Raw genomic sequence first — 22,614 nt, 5'->3', positions numbered from 1 at the left:
ATCTATTGACTTTAAAAGTTAAAAGTCACCTAAAATGCTGTTTTATATAGCAACAATCATTCCTTTATTTTAAATGGCCATAAATGAGCAAGCAGAGAATCTCAGAGATGCTAAACCTGACTCTTCTAATTAATAAAACATTCTAGTTCTAGACATTTATTTTGATATATTAATGATTGCTATTTCACTATTTAATTAGAAGCTTTTCTTCACTAAAGTACTATGGATTGCTTTGAGGAGTAGTGGATAACTGAGATGTACCAGCAATTCAACAGTAACCGATTAATTGGTAATTAAGTTTTTATTGGTGATCAATTGTCCATTTTACAGAGATAGCCAGAACTAAGGGAAGATGCTTAAAGGAGCAGAGATCAGTTTTAAATCGAAGGCCATCTCAAGTATTCCAATATAGAGGTGATTGCTCTTCAGGGTCAGCTTCTGTGGTTGTCAGCTTCTGCGGTTGTTTTGTTCCTTCTCTTGCTCATTCTTACTTTTTTCTACGTCTAGGTGACATTCCTGGAACTTCAAAGCCTCAAACTTGACCTGGGGTTTGGTGCTGGTAGAGATATGATGGATTCATTGGGATATAAAACAATTTGCTGTGTGTGGAGTAGAGTCTTAGATCGTAAACTAATAGCAGCCTTCAACCAATAAGAGGCCAGGAATTGTCTCATTCATCTTTTATCTCCACTGTGTATCATGCCCAGCACACAGTAGGTATTTAATAACAGCTTGCTGAAAAATTAATGTATATGCAAAGTAACCAGAGATAAAGCCTATCTGTCTACCCAGCTTGCTTTGTGGTCTGCCTTGCTGAACAAGGTGAGCTGGAGAATGGAGGTGAGACGGATCTCCAGGCGTTTGCAAACCTGCAGGAACTTGCTGATCTTTTCTAAACAGCGGGAGAGCAGTATGACAAGAACTTTAGCCTCTATGTGTCTGTTTCCTCACATGGAAGGCATAAACGTAGAACTCTGCATCAGAGTTAATGTAACATTTATATTGTGCACTTCAAGGCTGCTCCTTCAGGAAACAGTAAGGCCTCTAAGTGGTACCTCTTCAACGGCTGACAGGATTAAGTTATGTCTCTATCTCCACCAAAACAAATTCCTAAGTACAACATTGCACAATGTTGGACTAGGATCTACAGAACTCCTTTATCTTGAAAAATTGTGCAATTTGGAGCCAAAAAACAAACATCACGTCAGGCTCAGGTGGCATTCAAATTCATAAGCCAGGGGACCCCAACCTTTTTCTTTTTCATTTTCTCTATAGCTGCAGGAGAGGGGTAGGGGCATTAGCTTCCAGGAAGGAGTAACACTCCAGGGTTCACTGTAGGAGAGGGGACTACTCCTTGTCTCCTCCTGCTGAGAATCCTGATAAACTCAATGACCGGGGTCAGGGTGGTAGGATTGGGTTACAAAGCAGCATGCTGTCTCTGAGCTTGAATAGTAGAACTTTAACTAATAGAGAGCCTTGGTTTCAGCCCTCAGCATTGCAAAGGTAAAGCATTGCACAAATATGATTAAATCTCAGCCTGATTCACTATATCCCTTAACGATAATGAGTGAATGTATTTGCCGCTTATTCGTGCAGGGAAGCTGGGGTGGCTTCTTCTCACTGTTTGACACACAGCTCCTGGGTGTGGCATTTGGGGTGGGATGGGTCCAGATGGAGAGCAACTGCAGACCTACTGCCAGCAGTCTCCTTGCCACTCACACTTCCCTCAAAGCCAGGAGGTCTTGTGCTTTGGGGTAAAACTAAGCAAGGCTGGTGGAAAGTTCTCTGGTACAACAGCTGCTTTGGGGCACTGCAGAAGAGACTTCAGAGAAGGTTTCACCCCAGCACCAGTTGGGGAGCCAGACTAATGCTCTCCTTTTAGTAACAAAGGGAGGAAGAAGGAAGGAAGGAAGGGAGGGAAGAAATGAATCTTTACCCTGCACCTACACTGTGCCAGGCACTGAGTTGGGCATTTTCACATACAACCAGACTCACAGCAGTCCTGTGAGCTCTCATCACACTCAGTTTTCAGGAGGAGGAGACTCAGGGCAGCCAAGGGTGTGGCCACAGTGTCCAGTTCACTGGAACTGGCACTAGAATTTAGTTCTCTCTGATTCTCAAGCTCATGAATTTCTTTTGCTACTGTTTAGTATTCTGGGCCAAGTTCTGAGAATTGTACAATTACAAAAATGGAAAGGGCCTTAGAGACCATCTAACTCCAGCCCCTCATTTTATGTATGAGAAAACAAAAGTCAGGGAAGTTGTAACTCTCAGAGAGTTGGAATCATTGAACAAAAGTTATCATTTAACACGTAAAATCCTACAACTCTTCAAGGTAGGAACTGTAGATTTGCCTACCCTGGATTCCCTTTCTGAGAAAGGCTGGAATTAATCATTATTTTCTGGATAACAGCACAGAGATAATCATTAGCATTTTGGGCTGTTGTAATCAGCTTGGCTTTCAAATTTAGCTCTGTTACCTATTTAGGTTAACAAACATTACCATCTTTCCATCCAGGTAACTTTGAAATTTCAGTCATCACCAACTCCTCTTTCTCTAGCATTTCCTACATCCAACCAGTTGCTAAGTCCCACTAAACCCTGTCCGCAGTGTCTCTCCTGTGCAGCCCTCCAGCCTGCACCCTGTTCCAGGCTAGGTGTTTCCTCACTGGCCTTTTGCTGTCCTATCTCATCTCCTTGAAGCAGTTATAAGCTGTCACTCCCTTCTTCAAAACTTTAGTTGCTTCCCAAAGGCCTGCAGGAAGTCCAAACTCCTTAGCACGGCATCCAAATCTGCCTCGATTTATGTTTTTAGTCTTTTTTCCATTAAGGTGAAAGGTCAGGTGACCATCTAGGACACCAAATAAATCTCAGAGTGGCTATCCTGACACAAGACCCTTCCCATTCTTGGATTCTTGCATTTGCTTTGGCAGCAGATGCCCCATCTCCCGCTAGTCACTGATATCTACTCCTTGCTCATGTAAACCTGAAGCCTGGCTCTCTTCTAAAGTCTCTGTTTACAAGGTCTTTTGAATGACAGGAGTAATGTGTTTTATTGGGTGGGGGAGGGGAGATAGTGACAATGAATAAAGTGGATGGTATAAGGGTACAGAAAGATACCATATAGCTTGAGATTTGAGTCAAGAGGAAAAAAGAAATAAGAAAAAAAATTCACCCAATACAATATAGTGTTTAGACATATACATACATGTAGTGCAACTAATGGCAAGGGAAGACGAACAAACAATTTACAACCAACGTCTACCCACTTTTCTGAGAGGGAGAGGGATGTGACTGAAGTGGACACACAGGGGGCTTCAAAGGCACTGGTAATATTCTCTTTTTTAAGCCCAGTGGTAGAAAAATCAGTAATTGTTTTATTTTTCATACATGCACACACACACACACACACACACAACACAAATACTTTATATAGTACATGATTCTTTTATGAATATATTATATTAAAGATAAATTTAAAAAGAAAGCAGTGAATAAATGGGAAGTGAGAAAGTAGAGAAAGCCTATTAAGAACTCTCTCCACTCCAATTTCTTAACGTCCTAAGCAGGTCTGAAACATTCGCAAGGCTTTTCTCAGCTCACAGAAGCTCATAACAATGATGTTAAATAACACCTGCATAGTGGATTATGGTTTTCAAAGTACATTATCTCATCTGATCCTCTCAACATGTCTGTGAGTTGAGTTTGTTATGATCATCACATTTCTACAAATAAGGAACTGAGGTTCAGAGAGTTGTCAGTAACTATTAGAGTTTGAATCCTAGTTGTCCATTTCAAATCCTGTCTTCCTTACACTGTGTCATGCTACTTACTTGTAGGCTCCTACGGTATTTCTGAGACAGACTCACACTCTAGGGATGGTCTAAGGACCTGGTAGAGAAGAAGAAGGAGCATACCTACAGGACAGGACTGGTTCTACCCCAGCGAGGATTTGACAAGTCGCGTGACCTTAGGCAAATCACTTGATCTCTCTGGGTCTGAGTTTGCTTTTACTTATTTAACAAACATTTATTTGTAGTGTTTACGATGTGTCAGACACTGTTCCACAGCATTTTCCAAATATTAATTCACTGAATCCTCCTAACAATCCTAGGAGGAAACTGAGGCACTGAATGGTCACATGATTAGCAGCGGCAGGGCCAGGACTAAACCTAGGCCATGGCCTCAGGGTCTTCACCACTGCACTAGGCTACATGCTCCTTGTCTGTAAAGGGAGGCTTGAGCGAACTGATCTCCAAGTTCTTTTCCAGCTCTACAATGCTGTGGATCTGTGGGTGGCTTTCCAAAGCTACTGCTAGCCTTCGAATCACCAGACTGCCATCAGCCCGCTGTCCGAACAAATGATTGCCCAGGATGTTTAGGCTGCCATGAGTAAAGAGTCACTGTCCCCCAATCACCAGAGGCTACTCCAAAACATACATAGATTCTGGATACACATGCCTATTCTAAAAGAAGTTTTGAAAAGCATTTAACTTTTCAAGGTTGATCTTCTTCTAAAATAATTGTATGACATCAACTCTGAGAACCAATGGTCAACACTCTTGTTTTTTCCTAAAACTTGCTACAAACTTGCTTCCTCAACTCAAAGGCTTATATACTGCCATGGGGATAAATAACAGGAATTACTTTAGAATCTGTAAAACGTGAAACAATAGTTTAATTAATTTAGTCTTTCTTTACCTTTTCATGAGTACTTGTCAGATTTTTTTGCCTGACTCAGGCATATACCTTTCTTTATAAAAAGAAAATTGAAGTGCTATATACCTCCATGTATTTGATTCAAAATGTTTCCCCTAATTAACATTATGATGCATGCAGTGAATATGCAACTACATTTGATTCAGTTCAATTAAGGATGTGATATATTTAAAATAGTGATTCTTTTAATTGATCTATAGGACGGATTTAGCTCATCTATAGATAATTTAAATCAGTCTTGCAGATAGATTTTTAAAAATGTACTATCTTGCGAAGTCTTTGCCAGTTCACTCATATCAGCTCTCTTCCCTCCTGGCCCATGACTAAATTAACAGAAGCAATTTAATATAAACTTTATTCATAATTATACTTTGTACAAATTCTGTGGTTTTCAGGGGGATACATATTTCAAAATAGAAAGTCCCTCTTTGCCTAAGGCTTTTCATATAGTTGGCTAAAAACTCAACTGCTTTAATTTTAGGAATTCCACTTAGCTTATTTCCCTAAATTTCACTCACGTGCTCTCTTCTCTTTACTAAATGGGACTGCAAGGGGGTGGCACAGAGCTTTGAACTTCAGTGTCCGGTTATGTTTCTTTCAGACTATATTTTAACTTCTCTCAGTCTGTACTCAGATATCTAAGATGTCGACAATGAAGCCTCATTCTCTGTAAAATGCAGAAGAGTCAGCTCTCTGACAGAGCAGGCCCTTCTCTTTAGGATCTTTAATGAAAGGCCAGACGGTTAGGGTGGTGTGGCCAAACCCTAAGAATCTGACTACGTTGTCTTGTGCTATGAAGAGGACTCAGCCTGATGCTGTGCTTGGTGCACAGTTCCTTAATACTTCTGCTGCCACGAACTCTCCTTGATGAAGTAATCCTGCTTCACGGCCTCAACAGCCATTGGGTTCGTGACAACCTGAGACCTCAACTGGGTTCTAGCAGGAGAGCAAAACCGAGGGGCAGTTAAAGAAGGGTTGATTCATCCCTAGGAAGGAAGAAAGGGCATCTTCTCTGGCTGTGTGTAGAACCTAAGATGGCCATGAACATAGCATAACCAGGCATCTGGCCAGCCAGCTGCTGGTTCAACACTGGTGATTCATGAGGTGATGGATGCTGCCTCGTGGTGATGACTTAACTTCACACATCCAGCAGCATTCTCTCTTCTGAGGACCAGCTCTGTCTCTGAAACTGCCTTCAGCCCAAGTTTGAACGTGCTGTTGATGACATTCAAATTCATCATATTTTTTTCCAAACTGGCTCCTCCTTCCAGCTTCCTATTTCTATATGGCATCAATAGCTACCCTCTCCCTAAATTTGAGGTCTCAGCTATCTTTGACTCTTCCCTTTCCTTTATTGTTTATATCTACCTATCGATTCTTAAAAATTTTTCTTCTGAATTAAAGGAAATCTCATACTTGGCCTCCTACAATCTGATTTCCTTGATTCTAGAATCTCCTTCTTCAAGTCCACTTCCATAATTTTTTAGTGTAATGTCCCCCAAACACCTCCTTACTCATGTCCAGTGGTAATCACCATAGCCTAGTGGAGAAGAGCACGGGCTCGGGAGTGGCCCTGCCCTTACCAGCTATAAGAACTTTGAGAGGATACTTAGATCTCCAAGCCTCAGGTCTTTACTTGTAAAATGGAAAAACACATACCTATCTAATAGAATTGTTTTGAGGTTTAAATGAAACGAATCCAGTGCCAGCAATATGTTAAATGGTTACTTCCTTCATTCATTTAGTCATTCAAAAATATTTATTGAGACCTGTAGTAGGTTGAATAGTGTCCCCCCAAAAATTCATGTTCACCTGGAACCTCAAAATGGGACTTTATTTGGAAATAGGCTCTTTCATACGTAATTAAAGATCTTGAGATGAAATCATCCTGGATTTAGTGTGAGCCCTAAGTTCAATGACTGTTGTCTTTACAAGAAGAGAGGACACAAAGAAACACACAAGGAAGATGGCCGTGTGAAGGCAGAGGCAGAGACTGGCATAATCTGCCACAGCAGAAGGAATGCCTGGGACCACCAGAACTGTAAAAGGCAAGGAAGGCTTCTTCCCTAGAGCCTTAAAAGGGAGCATGACCTTGGCTGACACCTTGATTTCGGACTTCTGGCCTCCAGAACCGTGTGAGAATAAATTTCTGTTGGTTTAAGCCACCAAGTTTGTGGTAATTTGTTATGGCAGCCCTAGGAAACGAATACAAAACCATACCACGTGACAGATACTGTTCTGGGTGCTAGAAGGATACAGCAGCAAACAAAACAGACCTAAGTCCCTGCCCTTGTGCAATATAAATAGTTATTATTATTATTGCTGTTGATGGTCTAGCGATTCTTCATAATGCCTACAAAGACTAATTCTAATTATTTAGATTAACAAACCTCGGGTTCTTCATCTCTAAAATGGAAACACTCACACCTATCTAATAGAATTACAGCTAGTAAGTAAAGTTGGCCCTCTTGTCTGTCCACTATTATTTTTCATTTTTCTGTAAAGCAGAGATTGGCACCGTTTTTTTGTAGAGGGCTAGATAGCAAATATGTTAGGCTTTGAGTACCATAAGGTTTCTGTAGCATATATTAGTTTGTCTGTGTGTTACTTTTTAACCCTTTAAAAATTGTAAAAACCATTCTTAACTTGCTAAATGTACAAAAACAGGGCATAGTTTGCCAACCCTAGCAAATGCTTCTACCTATAGTCCAGTCTGTTCCCTCAGTGTCCCTTGAAGGCACCATGCATATAGAGAGACAAGAGACAGACAAACAAAACAGCTAACTAATACTGCAAGGTACGAAGAACATCGCTGATAGATAAGTTCTAAAAACACTGGTACAGGTAGTAAATGCTATAAGATTAGGAAAAGGATAAGACCAGTGTGGGCTTTAACAGCTGGAGAAGGCTCATGGCAGAGGCTGAAGTTGCGCCAGGTCTTGACAGAAGTTAGATTAGTGAAGAGGGAAGAGATAAATACTTGGAGCAGAATATATTTTATGTATATGTGTGTATGGATTTATAAACGTGTACAAATGAACAAATAGATCTATTCTCCTCTCGATGTACCCCTAGGATTCAAAAGACTCACAAGTCTACAATGATAGGGGCTGTGGAATTCTAAGTGACAAAACTTTTGCTTCTTTACCATCGTTTCCTAAGGTGAATCAGATCTGAAACAGACCAAGTACATGTGGTTTCAATTAGCAGCCTTCATATTGCACTTCAATCACAGTCAGGAGTGACAGAGTGATTCATAAAAAAAATGTTGTTCCAAGTGAGGCACATTTTAACGTTTAGTGTTTAGAGGTTTTCTGCTTTTCTCTATTTTGTTAACAGAAAACAAATTTTAATGTACTTACTCAGAAACATAAGAGATACTCAGAAGACAGAACACCAATTACCTTGCACTAACCAGGAAAACCAAAGCAGTCCTTCCTGTAGTGGTAAGAGCCATGGTCTGTTTATGTGCCTAACAGTGTCACGCTCAATAGGAACAGGCTGATGAATGTCTTAGTGGAGAGGTGAAAGATGGATGAAAGCAGAGTCCTTCAACTGTGCCCAATATATTGTTTAAACTCATGACTATATTCTAGCCTGCCATCACTGTCGTCACCTCTTATCCTTCCTCTCCATCTTGCCATTGTGCAGTGAGACTCTTTGCTCATCCTCTCCCCTTGTTCCTGACCAGAATTGTTTATCAGAAACCTCAATCTGTGGGCCACTCTTCTCACTGGCCAGGGTCCCTCAGGTCCTTACCAAACTCTCTTCTAATCTTACTGCATTTATTTCAAGACCAAGCTCAGGAAAGCTTCTCTCTGTACCAAGCATGTACTCAGTACCTATGAAGTGGTGCCATCGTGGAGTCTAATCTTGTGGCGACAGTAAGGGTGGTATTAACAAAGACCTACGCCCTTAACTTCTTTTCCTTACCTCATATACTATTTTCAACTTGAAATCATAGATTCGTGGTCAAGAGTGAAAATCTGTGGATTCCAAACGCAAACTTCATGGGAGGGCACCTCTATTGGTACCATTGCTTGAGCAATGCCCACCAGAAGGTGTTGTTTAAAGTCCCTCATACAGATAGTATCACCCACTCAGAGGGCAAGCCCTGTTGACAGGCTCAAGATAGCCTTAAGGAGCAGAGAAGTTACTCTTTTCTTTCTCCTTTTAATAGCTTTAATTGTATTTTCCTAATTTTGACGACAAAGCTCTGGAATTCCTGTCCATTCACCCTCCCTATCTTCATCTTTTCCTCTCCTTTCATTTTTCTTCTTTGTTCTTTGATCTATCTTCATCTCAAACTGGAGGACGGAGGAGGGTGTGTGTGTGTGTATGTGTAAGGAAGGGGCATAGGTAATGGTGAGTGGAACTTCCCAGAATTTCTTCAGTGCTAATGTAATTCTCGGAAACTCCTGAATTCTATAAATTAGTTTTTAGAGATTTGAGGGAGAGAATGAAAAATTGTTTTATCTAAAAATTATTTTTACTAATCAGCATTTTATTACATTATTTGAAATATGGGGGCTTTGTCATAGTTATTTACTCATTTGATAAATATATATTTTGTTCAAGCTATTGTGTAGGCACTGGAGATGCAGAGATAAAAGCCATAGTCCATATCTTCAGGGGGCAAATGAGGGAAACACTGAACATATCACCACAGAGTGTGGTAAAAGATACGATAGCAATAAGCAAGGGTGCTACTAGAGTTCTCAGGAAAGGCAGCTTATCCAGAATATCGGGTGAGGGGAAAGCTAGAGAAGATTTCGAGGGGAAGGAAATGCCTGAGTTGAGTTGTAAAGAATAGGGAGAAAGTGTTAACCCGATAAAATGAGGGTTGAAGGGAATTTGAGGCAGATGAAGTGATAAATGTTAAGGCAGAGTTGTGAGGGAGACTGATGGATCTGGGAACTACAAGAATGATAGGTTGATACATATTCAATAAAGGGTTAATATCCAGAATATACATGGAACACATAAAACTCACTAGCCAAAAATCAAATAATCCAATTAAAATATGGGCAAAGGATATGAATAGATACTTTTCCAAAGAAGACAGACAAATGGCCAACAAGTACATGAAAAGGTGCTTAATATCACTAATTATCAGGGAAATGTAAATCAAAACTACAAAATACCTCACACCTGTTAGGATGTCTATTATCAAAAAGACAAGAGATAAATGCTGGAGAGGATGTGGAGAAAAGGGAACCCTTGTATGCAACTGCTGGGAATGTAAACTGGTATAGCCACTATGGAAAACAGTAAGGAGGGTCCTCAAGAAACTAAAAATAGAACTACCATATGATCCAGCAATCTCACTTCTGAGTATATATCCAAAGGAAATGAAACCATTATCTCAAAGAGATGTCTATACTCCCATGTTCATTACAGTGCTACTTATAATAACCAAGGTATGGAAACAACGTAAATGTCTGTCAACAAATGAATGGACAAACAGGAAAGAAGATGTGGTGTATATATAAAATGGAATATTATTCAGCCTTAAAAAGGAAGGGAATTTCTGTCATTTGCGACAATATGGATAAACTTTTTAAGCTAAGTGAAATAAGACAGACAGAGAAAGACAAATACTGCATGGTATCACTCATATATGGAATTAAAAAAAAAACAAGTCAAACTCATAGAAACAAACAGTAGAGAAGTTGTTGCCAGGGGCTGGGGGATGAGGGAAATAGGGAGAGGTTGGTAAAAGGGTACAAACTATCAGTTAAAAGATGAATAAAGTCTAAGGATCTAATGTATATATATGGTGACCGTAGTTGATAACCCTGTATTGTACAACTGAAATTTGCTAAAAAAGTAGAACTTAAATGTTCTCACCAAAAAAAAAAAAAGGTAGATTGAGAGTAGCGTAGAATGGCAGTGGTGTGCTTGAGACATCTTGTACACTATATAGAGAGTCAATTATAGAGATTATATAGAGCCGATTATAGAGAAATTATAGAAACAACTGTAAACATTTCTTCTTAGTTCTTGTTCAGTAACTTTACTTTGATAGCTTGAAATTGGTTTGGTGGAGGTATTTACACCACAGAAATGGGCAAACACTACAAATCAGGGACTTCTGTTCCCTCTCTCTCTAGAGTTAAATATTTACCAGCACATCACCGGTAACAGCCAGGAAGTAGCCAGGGTCAAGGTAAGAAATGCCTTAAACTATGATACTAAAGAATGTAGATTTTACTCTGAAACCATTGGAGATCCCTCAAATTATTGCAAGGGATGCAGTTACACAAATGAGTTTGCTTTTGAGAAAGATTACTTACTCCAGCAGCAGTATGGAGACAAACAGACTGGTTGGGGATGAGGATGGAACCAGAAAGATCTAGTGTTATCTTACTGGCATCATTTTCAATACACTTATAAAACAAATCCTGTCTGGAATGATAACATGCAATTTTTTTGTTTCTGCTTTGTGTATATGTAGAAGAAGAGAAGAAGTAAAGATTTTTAAACTTCATATCTACTATGAATGAGACCAAGTTTTATTCTGAAGAAAGAACAGAAGCAGCAGACTAAAACAGATTGTGCTAATGAAGAAGGCTGAGATAGGCTGAATGATTTTTTGGAAGTATGAAGTTTCTTGATTAAATAGGTGTTGTTAGTTGCACCCAAACCAGCAGCTGGATAAAGTGCTTAAGAAAGTCTTAAATAAGGTTGATACACAGAATGAGAATGTCAACATGGGTTAATGAATGAGAGAGGTTGTGTAAACTATTACTTAATCCCAACTGAGGGTTTCCTGAGCCATTGGGGAACTGGGCTGAGGCTGATAGACAAGAATAAGGCTAGAAGGAAACAGAGCATTAAACAAACAATAGTTCAGTTTAACTTGTGATTTACCCAGAGTTTAAAGTATAAAATGAAAGCCTTGCTAGTAGCAAAAAAGGTAAAATGAAGCTATGCCAGAATCGTTATTAAAATAATTGTTCAGCCATTCATGGAACAGAGATTTTATTATATATTGGCAGAGAAAATAGAAAATTTGACAGTTTTTTAACTAGTTCTTGAATCCTGAGCATAGAGTACTAAATAAGGCACTAGGAGTTATAACAGCTGGTTCTAAGGGCCCAGAAAATGCAGGGAAAGCTTTAATATCTAAAGCTCACACAAATACTAAATTAATATTTACTTATGAAAATTTAGGTGTTTACTTTCCAAATATTTCATAATCCTTCTTTTTTCATGAGTTCATCTGCATTCAATTGGATTTTTATCTTATCAGTAGGGTCATAAGATACTCAATATCATATAGTTTACACCACAGCTACCCTAGATCTCATAATAATTTGGAGGGTTTTTTTTGTTTGTTTTTTTAATAAAGAACTTTCTTTTGTTAGGTGTAGTAAAGTTCTGGTATATATTCTTCTACGATCTATAACTGTGCCACAAATGGTGAACTTCAAAGTTTCAATACTGAGGTGAATATGTTTTCCTGTGCAGAATCTACTAAAAACAAATGGAGACAGGAGAGGAGGCATGGGGGTAATTAGTGTGCCACCATGCTGCATACCCAGGATCATAAAAAGCACTGTTTGCCTAAAAATCTGAAATTGCTCCTTATGTTATCACAAGCATTTGATTCTAAAAAAGTATCTAGATAGAAAATATCATAATCATTGTCACAATTTACCATAATATCTTTTTAAAGCAGGCACATATTTTAGTCCTCTTTGTACATGTCGAAACTTGTACTTGGACCTTTCAACGTTAATTACAAGTTATACCTACTACTGTTAAACTACCACTTACATATTACTCATCATTTGCAAACACTCACTAATATTCTTAATATTGGTCCAGTAACAGAATTGATCTTGTGCTTTGTCTGCCCAATTCTACTTGGAATCAATACCTTTTTTATGACTCTCCTACAATGAGAGTGAGTTTAGCTGAGAGTAAGAAACACTGCCCATTTTTTTCCATATCAGCTGTAGATAAACCAAACATAACTGGTGTTTTTTAAATTAGAAATATTTCTCAATTACTCTTACTAATACATTTACTGATTCTTGTTTACCATGATGTTGGAGCCACAAATAAGTTTACATTTAATGAATCATCAAATATATTATATTCTATTAAAAATTCCTCTTCTTTCTTCATTTAATTCAGTTCCTTAAGTATCAGGATCATCTAATTTGACCTCATATTCACCTCTTTTATTGCACTTTAGAACATTTCCAGAGTCTCAGACCTTCTCATATTAGTGAATAGATGAAAAAAAATAATCTTACCTCCCTATTATCTTTATTGAAGCTTTGTATAACCCCTACACACAGGGCACTCTTATAAACAATCTCTTACATTCAAGATTCTGGTCACTTTACTGGAAAATAAATAGTCCTCTGCCTGTAATTATAGCCTTCAGGAAGGGGCAAGCCAGTGACCTCTCTGACTTGTAGGCACAGGAATAAGCCCTGAAGATTAAATGCCTCCTATTCCCTCCTCTTTTCCCTTGGCAAACTCCACTTCTTTCTCAGCCAAACAAAAGTGAACAAAGTGAACACAGAAAAAGGTGAGTATTTCTTTTGATCCCTCATACATATTTTTGCACCTGCATTTCAAATCTTCTTGGTTTGTGGAGATGACTAAAACACTGCCTTTTATGATCCAGTCATAAAAATACATTTGTAGATTTTTATCAAGGACTTTTCTCCAAACACTTCAGCAATTCAGATGGTCTCTGTTTACCGTGTAAATATACAGATTTCTTTTGGAAGACAAAATTTGTTCTCAAGTAAAATCAACACTATTGTCTAGGGTCTGCAAAGCAATATGCTTAGGTACAAAGAAGCATGACAAACTGCCTGCCCTCTAAGACCTTAAACTAATTGAGGTATTTGCATAATTAAATATATATAGGTAAACATGATTAAAATGAAAGAGAAAGGCAAAATGTGTCTGCTGCTAGAGATGCATTAGAACAACACAAAGGAAGCACTAACTAGAGAGCAGGCCCCTGGACGTTCAGTAGGTGCTCATGACATCCTCGTGAGTCCCGGGAGCATGTGTCTCTCACTTGGCCCTCTAGGCCACATGATTCTCATGAGAAGGAAATGGTCTAAGATGGATGCAGTTGTGCTGAGAACAATACACAGATGCAGAAAGACAATATGACTTGGGCTCACTCAGCATCACATTCCCTTGAATTCTATTAACTTTTACAATTGTGATAGTTTGAAAGAGCTTATTTCGTGTATTCTCAGAATTATATGATTTATTCTGTCACAGGACTTACTGGTAACAGGACAATCCCTTTCACCCCCAAGAAACACAGGTTCTTCTGACAAATAGCGTCCCCAGTGTTGGCCACAGAAGAAAGGAGAGAGGGACAAAAAAGAAACAACTTGGACTGACATAAGAAATATCTATTTTCAAAGGAGCTGATCAGGTGATAGGCTATGATAGGCAGTGACAGTGAGCACTTCCTAAATTATGTCTTTAGCTTTTAGAAATCTCCGCATTGTCTTCTTCATACTAAGAATCACTTAATGACAAGTAACTTGATTCATTTAGAAATCAAAGAAAAGACAAAGTTTGAACACATTCACAACTTTTCTTAAACAGAAACTGTTAAAAAAGTTAAATTCTCCAGCATAGTTCCACTTCGTGTGATACGTTTTCTAAGTGTAAAATAATACGCACTGATGGCCAGAATCCACTTTGAAAAGCCAGCCAACAGCATTTAGTTAAGACCTAAAGCTTATGAAATAAGTAACAATTATTAGGTGGTTAAATACTGGCTATGTACTTGTCCATGTACTGAAGATATATTGCTTTTTCTCAAATTTTGAGCTTCACGTAAAAGTTAACTTTTAGCCTTATGTAAAAGCTAACTTTCACTTTCTCGGAGTGGCCTTTTGTGACTATACTACCAAATTAACATATTCTTCCTCATTTACATTCACAGATGTTTATTTCCCTCACACTATATTTCAAAAATTACCATGATGCATTTGTTTACTGGTGTGCCTGATGGTTTATTGTCATCTCCTCCCCTAGTCTGTTTGCTTCATAAAGACAAGAACCGTGCCTATCTCATTCACCACTGTAACACCAGCAGGGTTAGGCACTCAATAAAGAGCTGTTGGATTTCTTGTTGCATCTTGGTTGTATGAATAAATCCTTTCCTCTGTCTCTTGATGAAAACAATGATTACAAGTTTTTGGTCATTTTACGTACTAAATAAAATGGTTAGGCTTCTAGCACTTGGCTTAAACTAATAAGATGAAAGAACAAGCATGTAATGTAATTAGTTTAAAATAAATGGAAAATATTGCACATTTTATTGTCAAGATAATTTTTAGAGATATTCGTTTTTGCTATTGACTGCCACTGCATTAGTGCTTGTAACCTGCTTAGTGCATTAGCACTAAATACTATTGATTCATTCAGCTAACTGACCAATTTAATCTTTGCATTTTTCCCATTTCCTGAGCACCACTTTATCTATAGTTTAGTTAGTAGACTGGTTGCTAGATGCAAGTGTTAATTGAATTTTAAATTTAAAATGTCATTAGAAAATTTAATATCATAAAGATTTACGCTTTTCTGGTACATGGACACAAATTTTAACAAATCATGAATAATCCATGTATTTTGAGATGACAAGTCAGCAAACTTAATTTTCATAAAATCAGCTCTAGAAAAGAATGCTTTACAAATCAAAACTGACCTTAATTCACCCCTTTTATCTACAGCATGATTTGAAATATCACCTTCCATTTTAAAGCCCTCTGATTGATGAACATTTTGGTGATTTCCCCAAATAAGACAACTGAAGTCAGACTTTAGTGTCAATTCACAATTTTTATTATTATTTTTTTTTTTTGTGAGGAAGATTGGCCCTGAGCTAACATCTGCCAATCCTCTTCTTTTTGCTGAGGGAGACCAGCCCTGGGCTAACATCCATGCCCATCTTCCTCTACTTTATATGGGATGCCGCCACAGCATGGCTCGACAAGTGGTGCATGGGTGCGCGCCTGAGATCCCAACCGGCAAACTCCGGGCCGCCACAGCAGAGCACGCGCACTTAACCACTTGTATCACCGGGCTGGTCTCCACAATTTTTATTTTTTTGTTTTATAGTTATACTATTCATAAACCATTTCCCCCATTTGTGAACATCAAGAATGGTTAAAATAAGCCTTTATTCTATATTTAGTGTGTTTGTAAGACATTTTTCTGTCCTCTTGTTGAAAAACTAGAGAATATGTTTGACGTATAGAAGGCAGACACACTTCACCTGCTCCAATGTGAGCCTAGGTCTAGGGTGAAGAGCAGTAAACCTCTTCTCCAAGGCTTTTAGGATAGGAAGTCAACACTGCTCAGCAAGCAATTCATATGCAAATGAACCTGCCTGGAACATTTTAGTTAGAAAAAATATATAATTAGCAGACTGGAACGTATCCAGGATCTTAGAATCACTTACCTCATCCACTATTATTAAAAAAAAAAAAAAAAAAAAAAATCAAGGGAGTTTAAACGACTTCAAGAGTAGCTGAGCCCTTGGTTTCATTTCTCTGATAAATGAGCCCTTTACAGCCCTCCCTGGCTGCTGGAGATGTGACTTACGGCACACATCTGGGCACTGAGTCATTCTGGACTCCATGTGCCCACTGACTCAGTATCCGTGCCAATCCATGAATAAGCAATGGCAGAAATTCTCAGTGGGTCTTCTAGCCAAATTCTGACAGATCCTCATTTTTCTTATTAGAGTGAGGAGCTAAGAATGTAGGGTGGGATGGCTGTTGATAAGATAGAAGTCTGAAGCAAGGGTGTAACACCCAAAATTTGATATATTATTCCAAGTAAAAAAATCCATTATTACTCCAGGAGATTAATATTCTTATAAAAATGCAGGATCCCACACGCTTTCAGAAGTCTCTAATCATGTGTAGTATGGCAATGAAAATATCCTGTATTAAAGCTGTGTCTTCAAAGCTTTATTAACACTTCAGCTTTTCAAAACCCAACTTTAAGATTTATTTTCTTTGCATGAACTCCTTTTGTTTGCTACACTTATTTCATCAAATGAATCCTCATGTAGAAATCAACTACTTAAATAAAATACAGATCACACCACTTGCTTCAAAAGACATTAAGAAGAATAAAGAATTAAGTTAAAATGCATGTGGCATAGTTAACTGTTAAATACCCACCCATGTGGGAAATACTATCAATCATATTATGAACCGATATAATCCACAGCTAAAGCCTACCTACATTTTTGGTGACAGTTTTAGCATTACCTGTGTTTCCTTGCTGTTAGCTTATAAAAACATCTTGCCTTTGCTTATTCATTCTTTCGTGGGGTGGACTTGCCTATAAGCTATGAAATGGTTTAAATAAATATTAGCAGGAGGAAGAGAAAAAAGCAACAGACGTTAATGGTTCACTCTGTAACACATTTTCTAATACCCCCAGGGTGTGCCCAGTGATCTCAAAGAATGTATTCTGGAAAGAAAATAATTTTAAATTCCTTTTAATAAAATAATGCAATATGCCACTTTTCATGGGACAGGAAAAGCATGGAGAATTCAAATAAATAAGTCAGGGGGCAGTGACTCCCTGAGCCTCGGACAGAATAAAGAAGAGTTTACAGAAGGAAAGGAATCAAGTGTAAAATTAATGAATTTGTACTTAGATTTTTTTAAAAAGTATGTTGGATCTTTATACCTTAAGGATTTTCTTTCCTGCAAGATTTTGCTTTGGTAGCTATTACAGTTGGCATATGGCCAAGATATTTAGTGTTTAGAATGAAGAATGCTCAATAACATTTTTCATATAGGATAACATTCTCTCATTTCTGAGCACAGGAAGCAAAAAAGCCCCTGAAATCTGACTTCACATTTTTCATCTCTAAAACAAAATGCGTTCTCTTGAGAGTGCTAGATTATTTAAATAAGACATGCCAAACCAGTATAATTACATGGACGTTATTTGTAACACTGACTCCACATTCCCAGTTCAAATGGTGTGGTATGGAGATTATAGATATATGGCTTATCAAGAGTGATAAATCTTTGTTTATTTTATTAAATATCATGAGACATGCCCTGAGGATGACAGATCGATAATGGTCCTTGTGGTTTCCTGATGGAAGGCTGCAATTATTTTCTTCCATTACAACTTAAATGTAACCCAATTTTACTCATCTATCATCTTTATAATAGTAATAAAGAAACATCACTGTATGTTTATTTTTCTGCCTATTCCTATTATTCCTTGTTTGCATCTTGTTTTGATTTTGTTTTCATTCAAAATTGTCCTAATCACTTTGCTTTCCTCCTTTGATGGTTCCGAGTGGTGACCCTTTAACTTTGGCACTCTTTGAACGGAGATGGAAAATTACTACTTTAAGTTTCCTTTATTTTGGGAAGCAGTTGGCTACTCTTTGAATTTGAGTGTAAATGATATTTAAAAACAAGGAAGCTTGATACAAACAACCTGTGAGGTTGACTTTTTCTAAAACTGCATTATCTGCAAATTCTTGAATGCACAGTATAACTTGAATTACATAAGCATAGCATCTTACAGTGCCATGGGGAGCTGGAATTGAAAGTTGGGAAAAGGAGCACACCTTATACCTTCTGCCTTGACTATAGTACAATTCTGATTCAACTGCTTTTTTCTCTACCGCCAAACCACCACCACCCCCTACCTCTCCTTTTTAAAGAAGGATTTATGCAAATTAAGCATTTTGGAGGTGGTTCACTCATAACAAGTAGGGAGGGAAGTGAAAGACCTTCATAAGCAACAAAACCAGAATGTGACTCTTTCAGAAAACAATCCAATAATTTGAATTTGCCTTTCTTTTTTAAAAAAAATTTATTGAGACTTTTTAAGGGCTTAGCATATTGTCTATTCTGAAGAAAGTACTACGTTTACCTGAGATAGATGCATATTCTGTTGTTTGGCGGAATGTTCTATAGATGTCTGTGAGGTATAGTTGTTTTTTTTTTTTGGGTGAGGAAGATTGGCCCTGAGCTAACGTCTGTTGCCAATCTTCCTCTTTTTGCTTGAGCAAGATTGTGCCTGAGATAACATCTGTGCCAGTCTTCCTCTACTCTATATGTGGGATGCCGCCACAGCATGGCTTGATGAGCAGTGTGTAGGTCCTTGCCCGGGATCTGAACCCGTGAACAATGGGCTGCTGAAGTGGGGTGCACAAACTTAACCTCTATGCCATCGAGCCAGCCCTGAATTTGCCTTTCTTTACACAAGTATTCTTACAATGATACCTGCTGCTTATAATGTACCAAGGACTAAGTTAGGGTCTTCTACAAACATTATTGCATTTGTCCACACAATAGTCCTGCATGGAGGAAAATGGGTTCATAGAGTTTAAATAATGCTCTTGTGGTCAGACAGGTAGGAAATGGTGGGGTCCAAATTTGAACCCAGATATCTTTGACTTCAGTCTCATTCCATTTAGCCAAAGAGCTAAATTTATGGTCATCTTATTGTGCCAGGTACTTTTATACAAATTATCCCAAATTTTCACAAAATCCTGTGAAGTAGGTGCCGTTATCTGAATGTTACAAACGAGGAGACTGAGGCTTTAAGTGATGTGGCAGAAGTCACACAGCTGTATGTAGTAAGCCAGGACTTCCATCCAAGTATGTCTGGTACCAATCTGCATGCTTTTCCCCTTCAATTGATCAATCATTGGTCACTAAAATGACCAAGATGTTGGTGAAAATATTTTCTATAAGTCTACTTTTATTCTTTCAAATGCTTATGTATAGAGCAAAACTTTGATAATGAGATAGCAAGAAACAGTGTAGTGTGATAACTGTATTTTCTGGGTAGGTGAGAGATATTTCAAGAACTCTTTTTTATTTCAACTTTGATTAAAAATCTTTCCAAAATACATTATTCCATTTCTCTTAGTAAGTATACTACAATTTAGGGAATAGGATCTTGGCTAATTTGGGGATTTAAAAAAATTCCCTTATTGATTCTCATTTGTAGGAAATTGGGCCAATGTGTTTTTTCCTAGAATAACTGTCATACTAATAAATCCCTTATATGATACTGTTGGAGAGTCTAGTTAATGTGCTTAAAATGAACTGAATTTTTAGTACTGTTTATCCCCAAATAGAGGTGAAAGTTTTTTTCTCCCCCAATTTGGGAATTTACAAAGTCACCACATTATGGGACATTTTCTTAATTACTTTATTTTGAATAATAATGTGCTGTTTAGGGAATACACATTAGCCTAAAACAACTTCAGTCAATACTAATTTAGGATGCTTACAGAGGGCGAATGATGAATGAGCAAAAAAGGCGGTGAAGATATTAAGGCTAAAGATTTAGTAATTATTTGTGGGTGTATAATCTGATAATTCTAACTATTGGAAATCACTGTAAACAAACCCTTTAAGAATCCCTTTCAAAAGCAACATAGGAAATGGTCACATTGTGAAGATGAAGAGTTTATTCTTAGAGAACAACTGATATAATCAACACTAATATTACATGAATGGGTACCTATGGCTTGGGACAAATTTCCAGAAACAGCATCATATGTGGAATCAAAGAGTTCTGAAGCACACATAACTTAGAGGAGACGATGATGTGTTCTGGAAACTATGAGATGACTCAAAAGAGGGCGTCAGTGATGGCATCAATATGAGAAGATGTATATGAAGAATTTGCACAGACGCATTTCATAAAATGTGAGAGTGGGAAAAGCAACCCAATAGGTGATCTTACATAAGCAATCAGGACTGAAATACCTGCTGGACCCATAGAATTTAAAAAACCCTTTCCTGGCACTGTCTCTGTCTGATCCTGTGATAGAAACCCTTTTTGCACACAGTGGAAGCTCAAGGAGGGCCAGAAAACCCCTGCCATGGCTGTGCCCACACACTAAGGACTGGGCAGAAGCCTCAGCTGAAAGTTACTGCTGCAGCTTTCTTAACCTTGTCCACAGAGCACATAACAGTCCCTCCACAAAGATCTGATGGATAAGAGACGTTAATAACAAAACTACAATATATGTATTTATTCACCAAACTTTATGCCAAAACAAAAACTCAGTTCCAAGAATTTATTAGAAGAGTCACCTGATACCCTTGCCAAGTAAATTTGCCAAGACAAAATGGAGTCATCTTATTGCTTAGAGTCTCTCCAAACTGGTTTGATCTTGTAAATCATTTTGTTTTTGTGTAAGTAATGGCACTAGGTGCCTTCATTTTAAGACGAAGCTGGGAAATGATTGTATGCTGATTACTGGAACGATCTCAGGTCTTTCAGTGGAACAGGTATATGAAAACTGAGAATGTGGGTAGTCTCATTCTCAGAAGATTTTGATCTTTAGTAACCAGAGGAGATGAATATGGAAATAAATACAAATACAAATAAATACAAATACAAATAAATACAAATACAAATAAATACAAATAAATACAAATACAAATAAATACAAATACAAATAAATACAAATACAAATAAATACAGAAGGTTTGAAGGTATTTGTCTTTATGGAATTTGGCCAGTACAAAAATTGGCTTCCCTTGTAAGAAGACTATGTTGGCAAGACCCATCTTGTTTCCCACAAGAATTTTTGCGATGGGAGTGATAACGGTTTCAGGTGTGGTTGGTGCATTTTGGGCATTTTTCCTGGGCGATAAAACTGACCTGAATTTCATTGGGTAATCCCACCTTTTTGTTCCCTTTGGAACACTAGAAAAGTTAAAGGGGTAGGATAAAGTTCAGATGTGTTTTGAGAATTTCTAGAATTGCTAAGTACTTGTATATCTGGGGGCTGAAATGTACAAAATAAAATAATGAGATAAGATATCGATAAACTCCCATAAGGTAAAGTCTCTTTTTAATTTTTAACAGAACAAGATTTAAATAGCAAAGTCATGTGCTCTAGAGGCCCCAGAGGAATTTCTAATAAATTCTTTTTAAAGGTGTTTCTGAAGCAATTTATTGGATGCAGGAAAAGTGTCTTCTGTGAAATGCTATTAATATTACACTTTTATTTCCTAATTCCAAGTTTCTGAAAGTCCTTTTGTTTCCTTTCATTCTTTTGTATTTTATAGTGAAGAAAAGGGGCAGCCACATGAGGAATTCCATTGCTTCTTATAGAGTTTGCAACATATATTAAACATATTCATGGAGAAATAAGTCTTAGTTGGTATATATATATGTATTCATATTATGTATGTTTATATACTTTGGAGAGGGGAGGAGGGAAGTTATGTCTTTAGTTCACTAAAAGATGAATTTATTTTCTTGAAAGTATTTTTCTAGCTTTATAAAAAAATTACCTGGAATTTCCATCCGGAGAAGTATCCTAGACATTTCAGCAAAAGTGAACCAAATGTTTCTGAATTCGTGTGCCCTTTGTACTCCTCAGCAAATTATATATTTTCTCTTATCAAGGACATGTTTAATGTCCTTTCTGCTTGCAATTATAACCTTTATTACTTAGACTGAAAACTGCTAGAGTAAGTAAGATGTATAGTTCCGAAGTCAAATCATCTTTAGAAAAGCTATACTATTTGTTTATCTGATTATGATCACTAGTGGTCATTATGTTAGGAGGCAGAGCTAGGTCCATATGTTCAAATCTGGGTCCAAACCAAGAGAGCCCAAGACCACAATGGACTCCCAATTTGGTGCTCTTTCTCCGGCACCAAGTGATCTAATAACTAGCAGGATAAATCCTCTGGGCATAGCTGGTAGCTTTTACTATATCTAAATCAAAGCAACAAAGAATTTCCCTAAAATCCCCTGTGAAAATACCATTTCATAAAAGTACAAACAATCATCAATCATAAATATTTATATCTATAAATATCAAATACCAACTAGGTAAAAAGTACCAAACTAGAACTTGGTAAA

At 37.7% G+C, this 22,614-nt stretch overlaps 1 protein-coding gene across 2 annotated transcripts in view; it reads right to left on the bottom strand.

Annotated features, from left to right (window-relative positions):
* MET (MET proto-oncogene, receptor tyrosine kinase) overlaps positions 1–22,614 on the bottom strand; it is a 110,037-nt gene that overhangs the window by 59,353 nt on the left and 28,070 nt on the right. The window lies entirely within an intron of this gene.

This window comes from Diceros bicornis, chromosome 3, assembly GCF_020826845.1.
Source record: "Diceros bicornis minor isolate mBicDic1 chromosome 3, mDicBic1.mat.cur, whole genome shotgun sequence".
NCBI classification, from domain to species: Eukaryota; Metazoa; Chordata; class Mammalia; order Perissodactyla; family Rhinocerotidae; genus Diceros; species Diceros bicornis.
This window is presented reverse-complemented; position numbering and strand designations above follow the sequence as displayed.